Genomic DNA, 19194 nt, shown 5'->3' with positions numbered 1-19194 from the left:
CAGCTAAAACACCTGGTAGGTGGTGGTGACCTCTTAGTGTTTTACAGCTCTGGTGTTGCTGGGTTGGACCTGTAGTAGAGAGGGTAGGAACTACTTTGACATCAGTGGTTCCCAACCAGTTAAAATGATAAAACTGTATCTCATTTCTCACAGTGATGGACTTCTCATCCAAAATGGTAAAAAATAAAATAAAATAAAAAAATAAATTACAAACTGGATTCCAAAAAAGTTGGGACACTAAACAAATTGGGAATAAGAACTGAATGCAATGATGTGGAGGTGCCAACATCAAATATTTTATTCAGAATAGAACACAAATCACAGATCAAAAGTTTAAACTGAGAGAATATATCATTTTAAGGGAAAAATATGTTTCAAAATTACATGGCGTCAATAAATCCCAAAAAAGTTGGGACAAGTAGCAATAAGTGGCTGGAAAAAGGAAATTGAGCATATAATGAACAGCTGGAAGACCAATGAACACTAATTGGGTCAATTGACAACATGATTGCGTATAAAAAGAGCTTCTCGGAGTGTCAGTGTCTCTCTGAAGCCAAGATGGTAAGAGGATCACCAATTCCACCATTGTTGCACAGAAAGATAGTGCAGCAATACCAGAATGGTGTTACCCAGCGTAAAATAGCAAAGACTTTCAAGTTATCATCATCAACCGTGCATAACATCATCAAAAGATTCAGAGAATCTGGAACAATCGCTGTGCGTAAGGGTCAAGGCCATAAAACTCTACTGGATACTCGTGATCTCTGGGCCCTTAAACGTCACTGCACCTCAAACAGGAATGCCACTGTCAAGGAAATAACAGAATGGGCTCAGGAATACTTCCAGAAAGCATTGTCAGTGAACACAATCCACCGTCCAATCCGCCGTTGCCAGCTGAAACTCTACAATGCAAAGAGGAAGCCATTTCTAAGCAAGCTCCACAAGCTCAGATGTTTGCACTGGGCCAGGGGTCTTTTAAAATGGAGTGTGGCAAAATGGACGACTGTTCTGTGGTCAGATGAGTCACGATTCGAAGTTCTTTATGGAACACTGGGACGCCATGTCATCCGGACCAGAGAGGACAAGGATAACCCAAGTAGTTATCAACGCTCGGTTCAGAAGTCTGCATCACTGATGGTATGGGGTTGCATGAGTGCTTGTGGCATGGGCAGCTTGCGTGTCTGGAAAGGCACCATTAATGCAGAGAACTATGTTCAGGTTCTAGAACAACATATGCTCCCATCCAGACGTCATCTCTTTCAGGGAAGACCCTGCATTTTTCAACAAGATAATGCCAGACCACATTCTGCAGCAATCACAACATCATGGCTACGTAGGAGAAGGATCCGGGTACTGAAATGGCCAGTCTGCAGTCCAGATCTTTCACCTATAGAGAACATTTGGCGCATCATAAAGAGGAAGGTGTGACAAACGATTGAACAGTTGGAGGCCTGTATTAGACATGAATGGGAGAGCATTCCTATTTCTAAACATGAGAAACTAGTCTCCTCTGTCCCCAGATGTCTGTTGAGTGTTGTAAGAAGAAGGGGGGATGCCACACAGTGGTAAAAATGGCCTTGTCTCAACTTTTTTGGGATTTGTTGACGCCATGTAATTTTGAAACAACATATTTTTCCCTTAAAATGATACATTCTCTCAGTTTAAACTTTTGATCTGTGATTTGTGTTCTATTCTGAATAAAATATTAGATGTTGGCACCTCCACATCATTGCATTCAGTTTTTATTCACAATTTGTTTAGTGTCCCATCTTTTTTGGAATCCGGTTTGTAAAAAAACCCACACAGTTTCCAACCTCCTACTCTGACCACTGGCTGTCCCACAGAACCTGGCTCCCTAAAGTTATTCTTCAGTTTATGATGACAGCAGCCCTCAAAGTGGTTCCTGATTACCAAAGCAAATTAATTGCCGGCTTCAAACTCTTCAACAGAACTTTTGGTGGATTTAGCATTATACACATTAGGTGCCTTATCAAATTGGTCCTGTGCAATGAGGTTCTATCAAAGCTCTTGATTGACCAGTCCTTCTCCATTCAAAACCTCACCTTGTCATGATCATGTGGGAAAGAACAAAATGCAAGAGGTTGAAGTTAGCTTCCTGGTACTGCTGCTGAGCTTAAACATAGAGACAGGGTAAGGAACACCATTGTCCAGGTGGAACTCGGAATAGAGCTGCTGCTCCTCTGTAGCAAACGCTTTTAGTATTGGATCTGAAATGCTTGTTGGGCATCTCCCATTGGAGATTTCCTGGGCAGGTTCCAGGAGAAGGTTGACACAGATAGGGCTTTAACTAATGATTATTTTGCTAATTGATTAATTTGTTAACTATTTATCTGATTAATCGATTAATAATCTGATAGCAAAAAGGGGTTAATAGGAGAATTTTTACAGAATTTGAATCAGGTGAAGCTACAGCTAAGCCACTTGAGGAATTCTGGATAGAGCATATTCCATCTTAAATGTTAAATTTATATATTTGTACAGTTTTGGCTTAAATACTGCTCTGAGTGGGTTGTTTTTTCAGCAAATTGCATGTTTTAGAGTCTATACACCAGTTAATGATTATTTGATTACTAAATTAGTTGACAAATATTTCAATAATCCATTAATCATGATTAACCTGATTAATTGTTTCAGCCATAGACCCAGAAGTAGTTGGAGGGACAACATACCCCTTCTGTTCTGGGAATGTATTGGGATCCCCCAGGAAAAGAAATATATTGGTTATGTCAAGGGCATATTCTGTTGGTTCTGTTCACCTGTCTTTTCATTTTATCCCTACTCAGTGAAGCATTACTGCAGTCATGCTCACCCCCTGGCATCATGGGCTCTTGTCTGCTTCCATCTCAAAGGCAAAACTTGTTTGAGGATGTTTTTCCTGACAAGCTTCATTAAATCAACCTTGCATTTCAGCTTAATTGTCTCTGGCCATGCAAATCACGCTGGCAAACACCATCAGCATCCAAGCATGTAATAGATAGAGACTCACAGAAGGATCAGCAAGTATTGTCGGTGTTTGGGACAACACTTCTGTTCAAAGCTGATGATGGTAAAACAACAGCTGCAAACTGTTGGTAGAGTGTACTGTACAACTAGACACGGGATGCTTTCTACACTGATCTACTTTGTAGAATGTAGTTATAAGGATGTTATGTTATGCAGCACCTTATTGGCCTTTTACATGATAGACTGACACAAAGTAATGCATAATTTGGAACTGGAAGGAAAATAAGTTGCTTACACATAACAATTGCAAAAAACACATTAGCCAACAGACCCAAGGTAACTCAGTGGGAGCTGCAGAGATCCACCCCACAGGTGGAAAAATGTGTGAACAGCATAACTATTTATGCACACTATAAATGCGGCCTTTAAGGAAGAAGGGCGAGAAGAAATTAATTGCTGAAAGAAAGTGCCATTTGCGCCATGGCGCAAGCCACATAGGAGACACAGCAAGCCTGGCGAACAAGGTATTCTGGTCAGATAAGAAGGGTAAAATGGGTTCCTTTTCATTCCAAGTACAATTGTACACAACTTTATGTTGGTCTATCACATACATCATAAATCAGATAAATTAATGTTTGTGATTGTAATGTGCTAAAATATAAAAAACTTCAGTGGGTAAAAGTACTTATTAAAGGCCCTCTGCACATGTCTAATGTGTTCTGATGTTTTATCTAGACTTCTGATGTAAACAATAACACTGTGTCATTTAGGCTTCATTATTCACAAAAAAGCCAACAATGTGAATGAAGATATGAGGTGAGCTGGCACCTCACGTGGAAAAAGCAGATGGAGCAAGAGAGGTAGAGTATTGATTTGTGGTAGGATTAGCTGGCCCAGCATGAAGTTAAAGTGGAAACTGTTACAAAGGAAGCACTGAAGAAAGAATAGCAAAAGAAAGAAGCACAGCAATGGCCACATGTATACAGCAGGCAGGGCTAGATATTTTTAGGCAATGCAAGTCCACCTACCTTTAGACTTCAACTTGAATGAAACAAATCTGCTCTATTCATAATGGTGTAGTCACTTCATTTTATTTTCATTATTGCTACATCTACAACTTGATAGGTAGAACATTTCTGCTTGGAGCTCAGCACAAGCCTCTTCTTAAGGTGAAACTGTTGAGCATTTGCAAAGATAAATGTTAAATGTCCAGACCGGACTAAACCAAAATCTTAGTGGAGTTTCTGCACTCACATTTCAATCAGGGCCCGGTGTGCTGCAGTAATATGAGTCATCCTCCCTTCTGTTCCTCACTGCTGTCCCTTGTTTGCCCCTTAGTCTGCATCTCCCCCCCCCCAAAACCCTCATCTCCCCTTTCTCTTCACAATTCACAATTCGCCTGGATCTGATGGCACTTACCAACCCTGATTGCAGTCCATTTGCTGAACTAATAAGGGTCACAACTGCCTGGCAGGAAACGCAATGCCATCATGGTAATGATCAGTCGATTACGGCACAAGGAATAAACACCCTCTTTGTCATTTCTGACAGTCAGATTTGTGTTGGGCTATTGGTAGTGCCTGTTATGTTCCAAAAGGCAACTCATCTGATCCTCTCGGAGAAAACCAGCCATATGTGTAAGGTTAGTTTATGCATTCTTGGATAGAAATACATCAGACCACTTTATGTAGGCAAATAAAATATCCCAGTATGACAATTTGCCAGAAAAGCATCATTAAGGCCTTGTCATTTTAGAATTTAGCATGTAAACATCAATTAGCAGTAATGGTGACATTAACTTTAAAATGTCAGTTGCAGATCTAAATGGCAAAAGATTAAAGTTGATGGCCTTGTTTTTTGAAGAAAACATTTGTTTAAGTTTCAAAATTTATAGTTTTCCCAACAGTTCAACGGAAAATCAAAAGGGTAGTCAAAGTTAAGCTATATCTAAATCTATTGATTTTTCCTATTTCAAAAGTTTTTAATGTTTTAACCAAACTCCAGTGAAACACCATTTAGAATCCTGGTCCACTGTTTTAGTTTTCTTTTAAAAACAGGTCTGATTTATATTCAAGGAGTTATTATCACACTTCTGCAAAATGTAATAAAATTTATATGTACAACCAATTTCTCTGAAACAAGTGTGTTGGAGGCACCTTTAAACAGGTAGTGTTGTGTGTTTCAAAGACCCATTTGGGAAAAGACTGATCCAGTAGGTAAGATGATCCATTACACTCTACAGCAACAATATGACTTCTCAATGGACATCAGCTAAATTAGCTTTTTTGTGGGCATACGTACGTAAAATATTATAAAACAAGCATGGACTAGCCAGTAAATGTGTGTTTTGGTTATATTTGCCATTATAGCAGAGATGTTGAACTGATCAGATCCCTAGAATGATCTTTATCGGATCATTATGAGTCTCTGATTACACTCAACTCATGATTTTTTTAAAGACTCTTTTATTGTTGTATTGATTTTATGTCTGCTACCAACCTAGTAAGCTGAGGTCGCACCATTATCCTGTGCGCAACTTGTAAAAGCGCTTACAGACCATGCACAATATTTTGTTGGTCTAAAGAATCTGGATTTTCAACAAAAAAAAAGAAAAAAGTGTTTTTTACTCTTCACAATGATGTTCTCAGAGAATTACAGTATTGCAACAGTGTATATTGATTGTATATCATGCATGGCGAATATAAGTGCTCTGTGTTTGGCTGCAATTGCCACCGTGGCAAATGACTGCTTTTGATACAACTTCATTTTAAAGTTCTGGCAGGTTTCATGTGCAATGACCCGCATCCAGCACAGTAACATGCACTGCTAAAAAAATAAAGGGAACACTCAAATAACACATCCTAGATCTGAATGAATGAAATATTCTCATTGAATACTTTGTTCTGTACAAAGTTAAATGTGCTGACAGCAAAATCACACAAAAATCATCAATGGTAATCAAATTTATTAACCAATGGAGGCCTGGATTTGGAGTCACACACAAAATTAAAGTGGAAAAACACACTAGAGGCTGATCCAACTTTGATGTAATGTCCTTAAAACAAGTCAAAATGAGGCTCAGTATTGTGTGTGGCCTCCATGTGCCTGTATGACCTCCCTACAACGCCTGGGCATGCTCCTGATGAGACGGCGGATGGTCTCCTGAGGGATCTCCTCCCAGACCTGGACTAAAGCATCCGCCAACTCCTGGATAGTCGGATTCAGGTCTGGGGAACGGACGGGCCAGTCCATAGCTTCAATGTCTTCATCTTGCAGGAACTGCTGACACACTCCAGCCACATGAGGTCTAGCATTGTCCTGCATTAGGAGGAACCCAGGGCCAACCGCACCAGCATATGGTTTCACAAAGGGTCTGAGGATCTCATCTCGGTACCTAATGGCAGTCAGGCTACCTCTGGCGAGCACATGGAGGGCCTTGTGGCCCTCCAAAGAAATGCCACCCCACACCATTACTGACCCACTGCCAAACCGGTCAAGCTGAAGGATGTTGCAGGCAGCAGATCGCTCTCCACGGTGTTTCCAGACTGTCACGTTTGTCACATGTGCTCATTGTGAACCTGCTTTCATCTGTGAAAAGCACAGGGCGCCAGTGGCAAATTTGCCAATCCTAGCGTTCTCTGGCCAAGCGGCCTGCACGGTGTTGGGCTGTGAGCACAACCCCCATTTGTGGACGTCGGGCCCTCATACCATCCTCATGGAGTCGGTTTCTAACCGTTTGTGCAGACACATGCACATTTTTGGCCTGCTGGAGGTCATTTTGCAGGGCTCTGGCAGTGCTCCTCCTGTTCCTCCTTGCACAAAGGTGGAGGTAGCGGTCCTGCTGCTGGGTTGTTGCCCTCCTATGGCCTCCTCCACGTCTCCTGGTGTACTGGCCTGTCTCCTGGTAGCGCCTCCAGGCTCTGGACACTACGCTGACAAACACAGCAAACCTTCTTGCCACAGCTCGGATTGATGTGCCATCCTGGATGAGCTGCACTACCTGAGCCACGTGTGTGGGTTGTAGAGTCCGTCTCATGCTACCATGAGTGTGAGAGCACCACCAACATTCAAAAGTGACCAAAACATCAGCCAGAAAGCATAGGTACAGAGAAGTGGTCTGTGGTCCACACCTGCAGAACCACTCCTTTATTGAGTGTGTCTTGCTAATCGCCAAAGATTTCTCCCTGGTGTCTTTTCAATTTGAACAACAGCATGTGAAACTGATTGTAAGTGTTGCTTCCTAAGTGGACAGTTTGATTTCACACAAGTTTGATTCACTTGGAGTTATATTGTGTTGTTTAAGTGTTTCCTTTATTTTTTTGAGCAGTGTATATACAGAAGCTATTAGAGGTGCGGGTCGGAGTTCTGATGAATGTGCTTACATCATCAAATTTTCCAACCATGGGGTTCAACAAGCTACATGGGTCAGTCGTAATGTTACATTGATTTATGTATTTGTTCAAGGAAATTGATGTTTTATTAATTTCCACACTTAAAGACACTAGTCTTATATACAATTTGGTTTTTAAACAGTTTAACACATGTACTTATATTTAAATTGACAGAATGAGAATTTACTTTGCATGTTTGCACTTCAAACGTATCTCATGCTTGGTAGGCTAACACTGAACCATAAGACAGCAAGGGTTAATAACGGCACAGTGTACGACGTTGCGGCTGGAGGTGGGGCTTTAAGCCTCAACTCCATCCGTCAGCAAATAAATGGAAACACAGCGGCTTTCGTGCTGAACAGAGTAAGGCTGAACGGAGTAGAGCCCTGCGGTGCTGGAACCGTGAATGGAAAAGAGGAAAAAGAGATCACCATTTTCGGAACATGAACATGCTGCTTTCCCAGTTGGGAGTTCATGTCAGCCGCCCATGATGACAACAGTAAATTCAACAAAAGCAAAACTTCATCTTTCCAGCAGAGTTGCTGGTGGCAAGGTGTGCACAGGAACTGGAACACTGTCACTCTGAGTTAAAGGCATGTAACAGGCTGGGTTGGGGGAGCCCTCTGCCGAGTCACTTCACAGTGTGATATTAGGCTGAAAGACAAACGCCTGTAGAGTGTCACTCAACAATGACCCTGTCCCCTTGCTGTGATTCAGTTAGCTTTCAGGCTGTCTCCAAGTAAGACAAAAGGCAATGCTTGCTCAACTTCATTGGGGCCAAACAGATTTTAGTCCACTGACAGCTCACCATCTTTCAGGCACTGTCCCACTATGACTGCATTACCAAAGCAAGAGATGAATGCACATGGCTGTAATTTTGTCAACAGCGAGCTTACATGAAACAATACACAAAAAAATCTAAATTTCTCTAAAAATGGTAGCCATTTTTTCACGTCTGCTCTGGTTAAGTTGTAGACTCACTGCTTTAAAACCAATCAAAGGGCAAATCGATTTAATCACTCTATGAAATTCCAAAGAGTGCCTCCAACTTCCTATCCATATGATCTCTGATCTTAGTCACATGGCACACTGCCGAGCCAACTGGGAGGAAAGAGGAGAGTGGATTGGTGCACAGCGCAAGAGAGGAGGAGACATGAGGGGGTTATTGGGCTAGGTTCCTACGGCTTAGTACCGCAAATCCTCTAATCCTCCGACCAGTTCCATGGAGCTGTTTACTGTATGTAGGTAAAGTTATAAAGGACCAAATCCAGGCGTGGCCCACCACGAAGTAAGCCATGTCTTATTACTGCTCAACCTCGACCTTATTTATTGTTCACCTGCTCTTTTGAGAAGACTGCCAAGAATGTTCATCCCCCATAAATCCATTTGGAGATTATGAAGATTAGACTGTGGGATAAAGCAGGCCGCCCAACGAAAGCAGTGAAATTCTAGATGTAAACAGTGATGGGTAGATGTTTGGTCTACAAAACAGCATGTCGTTTTAAACATTAGGTCCTTTACAAAGCTATCCCTGCCATCTTTACAGCAACATATTGTAAGGAATATGTGGAGTCCTTCATATCCAGGTAGGACAGAAATCAACAAATACAAACTCCTTGTTGTTGTGCATCTCTCCCCCTTCCCAACCGTATGACCTACTTACATGCATTTTGCAACTCCATGCTGTCCCCATCCTGACCATATAAAAGACATACTAATAAGTGCCTTTGCATTCATCCAGTGGTTTACTGCAGGTAGCAGGGTTGAATTCAAATGTCACCTGGCATTAAGTTTTACAATCATAAAGTTATACAAGATATTCACATTTAAACAAGTACCAGCCCTAATTTCAAATAAATCTTCTAACCATAATTGACATTTTTCACTGCAAACGTTACAGCAGTTCAACGTTTCATTGATTAGAACTTTTTCTTTTTTTTCTTAAACAATAGCAAACAAATGTTTAATATATAACATTAACCTAGACTCTTGGATTTTTTTTTTTTTTTTTTTTTAATTGTATCCATTAGAGGGAAAATTATTCTTTCACAATATAATTAGAGGAAAAATACTTGGAACTCTAATTTGGAATTAAAAGGTATAAGTGCAAAAGTAAGCTTAAAACTGAATGTGCAGTTGAATAATACAGTCTGAAACTCATTTGATGTGTGTGAAATTTTCAAATAGTTAACCATTTCAAATAAAGCCAACTTTTTAAACATAAATGCAACTGCACTTCTTTCTTCTAAGGGTGTTATGTTTTTATCCATCCAGAGCAGTTTGAGCCATTTTAAAATGGAGCAGCGTTTGTTTCCTCGGTTGGTTCGCTTTGTTCGTCAATGTCAGTGCCCGCTTTATTTATAAAGCACTTTACAACAAACAAGTTGCACCAAAGTGCTGCACAGCAAAAACAAAATAATTGATAGTAGTTTGAAAGAAACAACACACAGAAGACATAAATAAAATAAATAATTGGTTTAAAAAAAACAACAATAATACAAAAATAGAAATAGTTAAGATATCAAGTTCCGCTTAATTTGAAAGCTAAGGAGTAGAAGCGGGTCTTTTAAATCCCCTTAAACATCTCGAGATTATGAGCAGCTTTTATATGAATCAGTAGATTACTTTACAGTTTTGGGGCTGCAACAGAGAAGGCACAATCACCTCAATTTTTCTGATTGGACCTCAGAACATCTAAGATCAGCTGGCTGTTTGACCTTAGTGTTCTTGTGGATGTATGGCATCCTTTAAATATAATGGGGAAGACCATTAAGAACAAGGTGAACCTTAAAAACCAGTAGCAACATTTTTAAAATCAAGCTGGTGGAGTGAAGCCAGAACTGGAGTTATATGTTCCCATTTTCTGGTTCCTGTTAACAGGCGAACAGCACCGTATTGTACATTCTGCAAGCGGTGAGGGAATGTCTGTTCTAAACCTGCATTTCCTCACTCTATTCTTTTTTTTTTTAAAACACAAAATCCCCACTACTCTCTGTCAGCTTTAGCATCTAGACCACTAAATTCTATGTCTATTATTGGCAATCAGGGCCTAAAACCACAGCTCTTAAAATGTAATAATCAACTGAATACATTATTAAAGCAGTCCCTTGCAATATCACAGACACTGATAAATGAGATGATGATTGCAATTTGATAACTTGTGCAGCTCTGAGTCTACCATTTTACATGGTGGTTCGGGCTCCAGGTAACTTCTACAGGACGTCAGTTGAGGGTTTAGAGGGTTTAAGCAGAGATGGGTACGAGTCAGATTTAGAGGCGATCTTTAGCAGTGATGTTCCATCCGGTCTATCTGATGCAACGACTCTAAGAAGAGCCTTACATGTATTCCAAATGCATCCAATCACACTGCAGCATTCCAGGTTCATGCATCTTCATTTAATAACAAATGAGAGTTAGGAATGGGTACCTTTCACATTTGAACCGATACGGTACCGATACTCATACGGTACCAGTTTTCGGTACCGTGTGTGTTTATGTGGTAATAAATGTTAATTTATTTAATAATAAATTCTGAAAAAAATTCAATTTAAAATATTTATTTCTTAATATATAAACTTTAATGAATATATCAAAACAACATCCAACTGTTTGTATTGTAACATCTCAGTTGTTTCAAACATTTCTTCAACATTAAAACCCTTAACTGTCTACGCCGTGTAATGCACACATTAAAACCCAGCCATGTTGCCGCCTGCAGACGAGTCGCTAACGAATGCAGGCGTGCTAACGGTGCTGAATGCAGGAGTTGTAGCCGTAGATCTGAGGCTGACAAAAATTGTCTCTTCAGCTTTGACAAAAATCTTGTGCTTAACCAGGTCAGTGTATAAACACACACACTCAGGAGAATATATAAATGGCTGGGCCCATGGTTTCCTCTGACCGCAGCCTGTCAGAGGCTGCAGTCAAACTGTCTACATATTTGACACAACATTCTTAAGAAAAAATAAAACTCTAAAAAGTTTATTTACCTTCTATCTACTGTATTTATATATTTTGTCTATATCCTTTTTCTTTATCTTTAACTGTCTCTCCATCTTTCTTATTTCCCCATCTTTCTGTCTCTTTATCACATCTTTTATCTGTTTCGGTCTCTTTCCATCTCTTTCTTTCTTTCCTCTATCTATCATGTATGTATTTAATGACCAAGCTCAGTCTCATAGATCCAGGGGGATAATTTCAACTCTGACAGCCAAGCCAGGTCAAAATCGTTTATTCTGTGGGGATTGGACTTTAGCTGTTTGTCTGGGCATGAAACACTTGGTCTATGTTGCGTACTTCTACCTTCGCCATATGTACCAGGAGTAGGAGAGTTAGCCCTGCTGCTGCTTGCAGGAGAGGAAGGGCTCCCATCAAAACTAAGTCTGGCGCTTTTGAAAACCGCAAATATCCATGCCTGCTTTCTAGATTTTAGGTTTGTGTTCACCTGCGTGCGAGCACTTCTAACTCGGTGTGTCAGGATCAGCTTTGGTGACACAGAGCATGATGAGTGTGTCTTCGTCCAGCTTTTGTAAAGTTTGGCCATAGAAAGTAGAGAAGCGACGACGCATGGACAGAAATCCTTCACGACATGATCTGTTAAAACGAATGACTAACTGTGAAAACATACTATTACTACATGCCAAGATCCTCTTGTGGGGGGGTGGGTGGTCTGGTTGGCGGGGCGGGACGCACCCCTTGAATAGTGGTAGCTGAAATGCCGCAGGTGGTTCCTCAGAACAGAAGTATTCCCGCTGCTGGTCTTACACATAGCATCACAAATATTGCAGCGACCATAATCTGCACCACATTTGAAAAGTGGAGCCATACTTTCGAGCCCCCATACAATGCATCAGTCATTTTGCAGAGAGTTGCTCTGTTAAAAAGCTACACAATTTAAGCGCTACCTTAACATAGTGAACACACAGAAAGCGTGCGTTCACTAGAAGACAGTTCGTGTAAAAAAAAAAAAGAAAAACATGATTAAACTCCAAACTATTTTGTTCAAAAACTGCTTAAAGAAAAACTATGCTTGGCAACAAGTGAGAGCTGTTGTTGGAAATTTGTCATTTGTATTGCTCTGGTACAAACGTTTGACCTGTCTGTGGGTGTCCATTAATGAGATGGATCACATAGCTGCATCAGTTGCAAACCTTCACATCTGTCTCACACAACTGAGACATCGAAGACCTCAACAGCTTCACCTCATCAAAAAAAGAAAGCTTAAAAAAAGCTCAAAAAGATGTACGTGAAATATAGATTAGGAAATCTCTAAAACTAATTGAATTTGTTCCTTTTAAAACAGCGTGTTTGATATCATTTCTAGTACATGAACAGTTCGGTTTCATCAACAGTATGAAGTAATCAATTGGTAACAGCAAGCACACACTGATGATCGCAGGGAGAGGGATTAATCAAAGCCAGAGAGACCGTGCATAATTTGATCATGAGAGCTTGTACTGAAGGTGTGTGTGTGGGTGTGTGTATGACCTCTAAGCTTTACAGTCGTGACATTTCAAACAAAAACTCAACAAGTGAATCTAAAGTTCATGAAGCAGAAAAAAAAATGGTGTATTATTCCAGTGAAAGAGACGTTTTGTCTTTTTCTTAGGTGGAACACACACATCCAATATGTGCCATAAATAACTTCATGTGCACCAAGAAATCAGTTGGTGACCTGAATTAGACAATTTCCAACTTTATCGGACTGGACCCCATCCACATCTTTTACCTGATCAGTGAATGCATCATTTGTCAACCATACCAGACTGCGCTGACAACAACTCTACGTTGTGGAGACTGCCACTGAGTGAAGAAGTTATTTTCAGTTTCAGTGAGGAGTGTCAACTGAAGTCAGTGGAAGCACCAAGAAGCTATTTAAAACAAAACTTGATTCTCAACGACATATCAAGACAACTGTGAGGTTCATTCAGGCTGTCAGAGAGTGAGGGAGAGGGAGAGTGTAAGCAGATAACAAGAAGGCTGAAAGGGGAACAGCAAAGTTGCTACAGTTTTATCCTTTTGAAGAGGCTGTCATGGAAGAAACTGGATTCAAAGCTTTACAGTAACCTGAGAAATTAACTGCTTATAAAAATTCCTGTCCCATTTTCCTTCTTATATACTGACTAACAGACCCATATAGAGGACTTGTCAAGCGAAATGCCAAGTGAAATGTTTTTTTACAACCTATTCAAACTGCCACAACAGACAGCAGCAGAAAACAGAAAGCTTCATGTAATGCTGAACTTTGGCTCAGTTTTATCCATGCTGGATTTAGAAACGATAAGATCTTCCAGTAAAACAGATTATATTCTACAACTCTTGGTTTTATTTTTAGGTACCTTTTTTTCTTCCTTTCACATCACAGACAGCTAAAATAAAAAAGACAGGTCAGAGCTGCGCAAGGGGTTAGAAATGAGCCACAAAACCTCTGATCGGTGAATCTCTCAAGGATACGTCTTACCAAGCTGCAGCACACCAGCTCCTATTGTTTTTTCTTATACTACTACAGGAAAACATAAATAAAGAACTACACTTTAGGGTGACTTCACTCTTCTAGCTCTTTCTACTTTCATTAACCTTCATTTTCTCACTGACCTTGAGAAAACTACATTGCAGAATATTGCAGCAGAGTAAGTTTGTGAACCCTGATCCAGTTTCCCCTGCTGTCAGCACTGAACAACTCAACTCCTCTCTCTGGACTAAGATGTTTTAATAGGGACGTATAATGAGAGAAAAAGGAACCTGAACACATACACACACACATACATACACAGACACACACACACACACACACACACACACAGGTTACCAGGCATGGAACCATGCAGGCAGCTCAGTCTGCATCTATGGGACTATACCTTATTGCATTATGCAATGCTGTAATAGGCTTAGCTGCACACTACTCTGCAGGGGAGGGGAGCTATTGGCCTCACTCAGATGACTCACTTCATTAAGCCTGCCTTCCTCAGAGCTTTGCAGTTTTTTAAAACTTCCCGCACTCCTTGTAGGAGCACCGACTTCAGGTGACACTGAAGTGTATAGAGGTTAAATAGGGTTTAATACAGTTGTCTGGGGTGACTTAATAGCATAATTTACTTTTTTTATCACTCAGCCAAAGATCCATTTATACCAAAGCGTGTTTCTGCAGGTTGTTTTCACCCACCGCGCTACTTTCTTTTACTTCAACGCAGGGAACTGGACGGCAGTCAGATAAATAACGCACCTTTAATTAACCAAACAACAACAGAGATGCAGAAAAGGAGGGAAAGCGGAATTAAAGCAACCCTTTGTTGAAATGTCACCTGCGCCGCCTGGAAGCATCACTGCATCCCCTTCAGAACTATTTTTATCCCGACAGGCCACCAGCTGCATGGAAACGCAACTCTTCGCAAACATTAAACCGTAATAAGAAAACGACCGGTTCGGATAAATGGCAACAATACACGTCGATGGTTCGGCTTCGGAACCAGCGCGTCATTACTTACTTTCAACGGCGACGTCCCGTAGGAGATGCTCGTAGACGCTTCCCGGCGGGCGGCTGATCGGCTGTGGGTGGGAATGTTTCCTCAGCAGTTTGCCACAACGGTAATGTACACAGGGGCAGACATGCGGAGTCATTTGACCTTCTCCCAATAGAAACTACCATCGGTGAAACGTAGGAGAGGGGAGGAGCGGACCGTACCAGCAAGGCCGGGAGGGGGGGTTGGTGGAAGATCTGTCATCCTGGGATGTTTACAGCAGCAGGGATGGGACTCATAAAGCCTTCAGAGAAGGTCCAGACACTCATAGAGCTTGTATGCTTAAAACCAGAGGCAAAACCCAGCTGATGATTCCAGTCACTCCCATCAGAGTACAATCTGTCACATCTTTACGTTGATGCATATGCAAGATCACTTCAAATACATTTTATCTGACCTGCTCTTCTGCATGTAAAATGAGCCGAGGCTGAATAACAGGCTGTGACTGTCGCTTTCAGATCAGTTCAGTACATTTTGAGCATTGTGACATCGCTGATTTAAGTGTGATGTGTCCAAAAAAAGAGTGAGAGCTGTACTGTGCATTGCAAAGCTGTATACCCCTTGAAAGTTCTCACAAGACACCCACAAACCTCAGTGTGTTTTATAGGGATTATATTTGACATGCACTCACAAGGCACGGCATAACTGTGAAGTGGAACTTTGAACACATAAAAACTGTCATTTTTGCCCATTGTTTGAAAATAACCCCACGCTCTGTTATATTAGATGAAGAGCATCTGTGAAGTAAATTTTTCAATTCTTATAAAAGATTCATAGTTGGATTTAGGTATGGGTTTCGACTGGGTCAACATGCTTTGATCTACACCTTCCCTTGTACCTCTGTCTGCATGTTTAGGGCCGCTGTCCTTCTGGAAAGTGAACCCCCACCCCACTCTGAAGTCTCGCAGGTTTCCTTCCAGAATTGCCCTGTTTTTAGCTCCATCCATTGCATCTGCATTCAATCTCTTTTCAAATCTTCATCCGAGTAGAAAAAGTTTGGTATTATCAGCAGAAAGTACAGTGAGAAATAACTTGCTACCTTTCCTTTATGTTGTCACAATAGAAAGCATCTACTGGTTTAAATCTGTTTAAAAAAAGAACCACTGCACCAATTTGTTCTGAGTTGCAGCTTTGACTTTTGAATTGTTGCACATTATTTGAATATATGTAAAAATAAATACCCTAACACCTTATTTGATTCAGTTGCTACCACAGTATGGAAAGCTCAGGAATATCAGTGCAGGCTGTGTTCTCATTTTAGTTTATGCTGGCTCACTGGCATGGCTCACTGGGACACTTGATGTACAAAGTCACACCATATTTCACCTGTGACGAGTCAAGGTGTTGCATCTGAAATAGCTCAGCTCTGCGCAGATGCCTTGCCACTAAGCTTTGCTCCACATACTTTTATTGAAAGCATTTTTATTAACAACAAAACCCCACCTGTCTTCCCTTGAGGAAATAACTTCAAAATCAACAAAACAGGAATGGCAACAAAGACAAAAAAATATTTTTTTAATAAAGTCAAGTTCAAAGATACTTCTTCTGACTGGTGCCAGTCGATGCCAAGCAGGACATGTCACCACAATTTCGTTCTGAAGGAAAGTAGATAACCAAACCCAGAAACAGATTAAATTATACCGCATGTGCATACAATATTTGAATGATATGCCAGATTGTTTAACATTTTCGGTCTGATTGAAAAAAAGAACAATATATAATTTTAAGACTGAGACAATTCATTATGTCTCTGGTGGGCAGGACAGCAGTTGTCCATCTCAACGTGCCTGGTCAAAAAAGAACAGATCCTAACATTTTACATAATAAATATTTTTGGCTTCATCGGCCACTATAAGGATCAGTGGTCCGATTGAGAATGTAAAAAGAAGGTTCAAGCCCACATAGTGAAAGCCTTTCTCTGCGCCGAAAGAAAGAATATTGTGCTATAAGAGTTTAGTGTTTAGAGAATACTGAAAGGTTCTGAATATTAAGGAAAATATACAGATCCTTTCATCAACCTATTGGCAAGGTTTTGGCAAAAATTTTAAAATTAACACCAACAAGGTAAATAGGTCTATAGGAGGCACACTCCCCTGGGCCTTTTGCCATTTTGCTGCCAAAGTTTTATCATATATCATACTAAGATGCTGAGAACTTTGCTTCTTTGAATGAATCAGATGAAACAATACAGTAAAAATTTACACAGAGGTGCAAAATATTCTGACAAAAATAGATTTTCTTAGCTATGAGGGGAAAGAGGAGATCATTAAGTGGTAGATCTTCAAATAGTATCCCCTGATGCAATTGATTTTTATGTTGTATGTCATATTCGCAGGACTGTGTGCAGGTTTTTGTGTGTGCCTCACCTCCTCTGATCGCAGGGTGTGACCTGCAAATGTGTCCTTTCAGCTGGAGTTCATCAAGACTAATCAGGAGGAGCATGAAGAAGAGCGGAAGAGCAAGAAATGTTGTAGTTTCCTACTCCAGGGTGGTCCTGTGTTTGGCCACTCTCACCGTTCCTTCCCTGACGACACAAGTGAAATACACTATATAGCGAAAAGTATTAGGTCACTCCACCAAATCAATGAATTCTGGTCTTCCAATCACTTATATGACTGCAGGTATATAAGGTTTGGTGTGGAGAAACGTGACAGGCCTGCAGAGAGTCCTGACCTTAACCTTCTAGAGATGAATTCGAGCGGAGGCTGCAATTCTGGTTTTCTCATTTAACTATGAACACACTGCTTGCATGCATGAACCTTGTGGAAGATGTTTACAGGATAGCTGAAGTTGTTATTGCTGGCATCATTGGGTCCATCAACAAATTGGAACTTAAATCAAGAGTAGGATGTCATCAAAGTTCATGTAAAAGTAGACGGACACATACATTTGGCAATATAGTGTATCTTATGTCTTTGGTCTCCTTCAGGACAAGACTATCAGGTAGGTGGAAGGAATCATCAAAACTCAACTCATTTATTCACTTTTATCAAGCTGATTAAACAAACTTTCTCTCAGAGAGTCAGCAAAGAAAAATCTGAGATTCTGGACACTTGCTCCTCCACCATTACTCACCAGCCTGTCCACCCTCCAACATTCCACCGTCTTCTCCATCTTCCCCTGGAAAAAGAAACAAGACACCATCAATAATCCACACCTCATACCACAACCTGTTAACCTTAGCCTATGGGTACACTCACCTTCCTCTCAGGACACTCCACTAAGACAACAGTAAGACTCTAGCGTCCTCTCAATCCTCACTTCAAAATAAACCTAACTTCATTCAGTACCCACTGACCTCTCCTCCTCAGTGCCATCATGGAATCCGCTTCTGAACCCAGAAGAAACATTCACTATTTCTCTTGTGTCAATAAACCTTTTAAACCCTTCTCAGTTCTCCATAGTTGTTGCCTGCGTGCACAAGGGTCTCACATACCAGCTATATGACACAGTAGTAGGCCCTGAAATCAAATCAACAGTAGTTATGAATTGTCTCGTCTTTAACTCTTTAACTCATTTGCAACGAGTTTGCCAGTTTCATAATGTGCACAAATGCCTTGCTTCTTCTGTTTTTAAAAACTGTTTTACCTGCATTTTATAAGTTTGCCATTATGACTGTGCTTTTATTTACAATGTGATGCATGCATGGTGCCGTGACAGTCACAATGGAAAAAATATGAGGCCCAAAGAGAGATGCAGCCCTGCTTATACAGCTGCACTGACAACACCCAAACGCCATGCTGGAAGAGTTGGTGTCTACATTTCTCGACAAATGAAGACTTGTTACTGTATTGATTGATGGTGCACTTCAGCAATGAGGGTATGAAATCAATCAGGGTCCACATAGTGGCTGAGGCCTGTGCAGAATACCCTCCTTGAATAGTTGAATAGTGCCTTGCCGTAAGTTTTTTGTCTTTTTGTTATCATTAAATTAAATTGCAGACCGCTCCTGAGTTCCAATCTGCACTTTGGTCCCACAAACAACCCTCAAATTATGACAAAGATAGTTTGAGTAAAAGATGAGGATTTCATTTGTTAAGGGAAAACGCTCTCCACACCAACCTGGCCATTTGTGGGAAAGTATTTGCCCCCTAAACCTTATAACTAGTTGTGCCAAGCTTGGCAGAAGTTGCTTTAATTCAGCCACTTTGGAAGGGTTTTAAGTATGAATAGCCTGTTAAAGGTCATGCAACACAGCATCTCTAAAAGATTTAAGTCCAGACTTTAACTAAGACCCTCCAAAACCTTTAAATTTTGAGCCATTCAAAGGGAGGTTTGCTGATGTGCTCAGGAATATTGTGCTGCTGCACAACCTGACTGCA

At 40.7% G+C, this 19194-nt stretch overlaps 1 protein-coding gene across 1 annotated transcript in view; it reads right to left on the bottom strand.

Moving 5' to 3' along the window:
* Nucleotides 1–14987, bottom strand: part of oxr1a (oxidation resistance 1a) — a 240598-nt gene extending 225611 nt beyond the window's left edge. Inside the window, exon 1 of the mRNA XM_047356468.1 lies at nt 14840–14987. The gene's annotated coding sequence lies outside the window, so the exon portion shown is untranslated. The remainder of the gene's footprint in view (nt 1–14839) is intronic.
* Between the last annotated feature and the right edge of the window lie 4207 nt (nt 14988–19194).

Source organism: Girardinichthys multiradiatus, chromosome 3, assembly GCF_021462225.1.
Source record: "Girardinichthys multiradiatus isolate DD_20200921_A chromosome 3, DD_fGirMul_XY1, whole genome shotgun sequence".
In the NCBI taxonomy this organism is placed as follows: Eukaryota; Metazoa; Chordata; class Actinopteri; order Cyprinodontiformes; family Goodeidae; genus Girardinichthys; species Girardinichthys multiradiatus.
This window is presented reverse-complemented; position numbering and strand designations above follow the sequence as displayed.